The 3,295-nt window shown below is 53.4% G+C and overlaps 1 non-coding gene across 1 annotated transcript; it reads right to left on the bottom strand.

Annotated features, from left to right (window-relative positions):
• Window positions 1-2,897: 2,897 nt before the first annotated feature.
• LOC143685348 (U2 spliceosomal RNA) lies at window positions 2,898-3,088 on the bottom strand. The gene has a single exon (XR_013176593.1). It is a non-coding gene; the product is annotated as a U2 spliceosomal RNA (small nuclear RNA).
• Window positions 3,089-3,295: the final 207 nt, after the last annotated feature.

Genomic DNA, 3,295 nt, shown 5'->3' with positions numbered 1-3,295 from the left:
GGGGTCCAATCTGGAAGACTTGCCAGAGGAAGGGACATTTCATCTGAGAAATGAGTGGGTGTTCATAAGGCAAAGGGGAGCAGGAAAGGTGTTCCCGCAGGTGGGATACAAGCCGTAGGCTGGGCTCCCTCCTGGGAAGGTTCATGACTGAAGCTGAGGTTGCAAGGTAGAGTCTGGGCAAGGTGGGGGCTGGCAGGCTGCAGCGGGGAGTTTCTTCTTTCTCATAGCAACAGTGTGAACAGGGTGGTGTGGTCCGCCTAGAAAGACCATGCTGGCTGCAATGTGCTCAGTGGTTTCGAGTGGGCAGCAGTCACTAAGGGAGACCCAATGGTGGAAATGATGGCGGTGCCAGCTACACATTTCTAGGTGATTCTTTCCTAGCCATCCCACATTTTCCACAGCATCCCAGGAAGAGGTACCTCCTTCACCTGCTGTCTGAAGCACTCGCATGCTACTCCTCCTTGCCCCTCACCCAGACACTCCCAAGCCCTTTACCATGCTTTAAAAAAAAATGCCATTAATATTCTCTGCTGTTACATATTCATTTGTTTGTCTATGTGCCTGCTATCTGTCACCCCCTGTAAAGTGTGTTATGAGGGCGAGGATCTTATTTCCTCTTTTCCTTGCTCTGGAATAATCCCTGCACCCACATCGGTGCTCAGCACACAGTAGGTGCTCAGCACACAGTAGGTGCTCAGGTCATAAAGGCCCTGAGGGCATGTGAGAATGAAGGAGAAGTTAAGGGGTTAGGGAAGATGATGTCTATGAACTGGACCCAGCCTGGCCCCCCTGGAAATGCTGGTGTTTGACAAGTTCTCCACTCAGTCCTGAAATATAAAGACTCGAATCCTCAAGGCCAGACAGCGCTAACCTCCTTCTGAAAGTGTCAGAAGGCAGGGCAGGGTTAGGAAAAGTCTCTGTTTAGCCGATGAGGACAAAGATATAAGAGGACTCAGCAGGGGCCAGCTCAGGTAGTGGGGGAGTGTAGGGGGTGTGGTGGGTGAAGTCACCAAAGTCCCATGGGTGGTCCACAGAGAGGGAGAGGATGACGGTCCTAGATGCCGTTCTGAGCGCCCTGGGACATAGACTCCCTTAATTCTCCCAACAACCCTCTGAGGTACATAATGTTATTTCCCCATTGTACAGAAGGAAAAGTCGAGGCACAGAGAGCTTAGGCAGTTTACAAAGGTGGCAGGGCTGAGCAGAGGTCAGGACGGGTGATCCTGAACGTGTGTGTCAGAGCAAAGCCCCTCACCATCAGCCTGCCACCCAGTCCTGGGACCAGAGCTGGGTCACCCACCCCTGCCCTTCTGCTTCATGAAAGCCCATTCAGACCACATAGTTACCTTCAGAGCACAGGCCCCAGAATCTCACTGTCTCCCCAGCCCTGTAAACTTGAACAGATCGCTCAACTCTCTGAACCTCTATTTCCTCATCTGTAGAATGGGGATGGTAATTTACCTACCCCGCAGGATTGTTGTGGAGGGTTGATGCATGCAAGGGGCTTAGCACAGCCAGAGCTCCCAGAGAGCACTCAGAAGAAGCTACAGGCATGAAAGTGACTTTGCATATGCTGTTCCCTTCCGCTAGTGTCCTTCCCTCTTTTCTGCCTGTCTTCATCCTGCTCATCTTTCCTGGCTCACACCTAAAGCAAGTCTTCTGCAACATCTTCCTGCCTCCCTCTTAAAGTTTAATAAAGGGCTGTTGGAGAAGCCGAGGGCAGGCTTATGGGACATCCATGAGGGAGAGTGGGGGGCCGATATCACCCGGCCACAAAGCAGAGAGGGGAGGGGTGGTTATCACATCCGGGAAAGAGCTAGCCCTGGCTGCCAGTGACGCCTGCCTGATTGCAACCGAGCTAGCCAGGGGAGGAATGCTTGGTGCTCCCTCCGGGAGGAACTGGGAAAATGAATAAAGCTTCCCCCTCTCCTCCAGCCCCGCATCTCCCTCTGGCCTCCCTGTCTGCTGACCCTGACCAGATGCAGAAGGCAGGGAAACTGTGGCTGCACTGATGCGCTCGGCCGCCCGCATGCAGGGCAGGTGGAGAAGACTGCGCAGAGCGGAGCTGCAGGGACAAGCGCAAGACGCCGCTCGTGGCCCAAGCTCCCATGGCTGGTTTGTGGCAGAGTCAGAATTAGAACCCATGCCACCTGGCTCCAGCATCATCCAGGGAGTAGCTGACGGTGAAGTCTAAAGGCTACCTAAAGGACCTGGGATAGGCATGCTGGTGGATCCCAGCTTCAGCCGGTGGGAGCGCAGGCTCCTCAGCCTCAGACTTGGACAGCTTTCCTGACCTCGTCGGCATCGTTCCTGGTAAGAAGGATGCTGATATGGCTCAGCAAACGCAGGTTCCAACGTTAGACATGCTTAGGTTCAGATTCCAGCTCAGCCACTTCCAAACGAAGCAGTGAAGGATAAAGGACCTCACCTTTCCGGGCCTCAGTTGGCCTCATCTGTGGAATGGAGCTAATGATGGTTCACTCCAATGATCCACTGTGAGGAGCTGCTGGGGAGGTCTGCTCAGAGCCCCGGCTCTCTGCCTGCACCTGGGACACGGGGAGGGCACGGCCTCGCTTCCTATCCCCACCCCAGCCTGGACTCCTCCCTCTTTCCCTTTGTGCTTCCCAACAGCTCCCCTTCCATCCTGAACTACCCAGCTCGCCGGAACCCCCCCCCTCTCTGCCAAGAACCCTCTCTGCCAAGAGGCTCTGAGGCAGAGAAATCAAAAGCCCAGCAGGATCCCTTAAAGTACAGACAAGTTAGCAACCCAGGCAATTCAAGAAAGCTCTTGGATTTGAGTTCTGGACAAATCTGATCTTTAAAAAAAAAGAAAAATCCCGCACTCGAAGCCCAATTGAGGAGGTAAATTGCATGCCCCACAAAGCCGTTTTTTTTTTTTTTGGTGCACCGTTCCTGGAAGTACTGCAATACCAGGTCGATGCGCGGAGTGGACGGAGCAAGCTCCCACTCCATCTCCCTGCTCCAAAAATCCATTTAATATATTGTCCTCGGATAGAGGACGTATCAGATATTAAACTGATAAGAACAGATACTACACTTGATCTTAGCCAAAAGGCCGAGAAGCGATACAAAGCCGTTTTTAAGAAGTCCTTTGAGCGCTGGCGAGAGGGAGAAGCATTGGCATTTGTAGACAGGGCTGCCCGAGCCCCTCCATGCGGTCAAGGTCGCAGGAGGAGACGGAGAAAATACAAGTTCCCCAGACAAACACAACCCAGGCAGTCTCCCAGACTACCCGTCTGGGGCTTCAAAAATGCCAAGGTCACGAAGGGCGAAA

Source organism: Tamandua tetradactyla, chromosome 5 (assembly GCF_023851605.1).
Source record: "Tamandua tetradactyla isolate mTamTet1 chromosome 5, mTamTet1.pri, whole genome shotgun sequence".
Classification (NCBI taxonomy): domain Eukaryota; kingdom Metazoa; phylum Chordata; class Mammalia; order Pilosa; family Myrmecophagidae; genus Tamandua; species Tamandua tetradactyla.
This window is presented reverse-complemented; position numbering and strand designations above follow the sequence as displayed.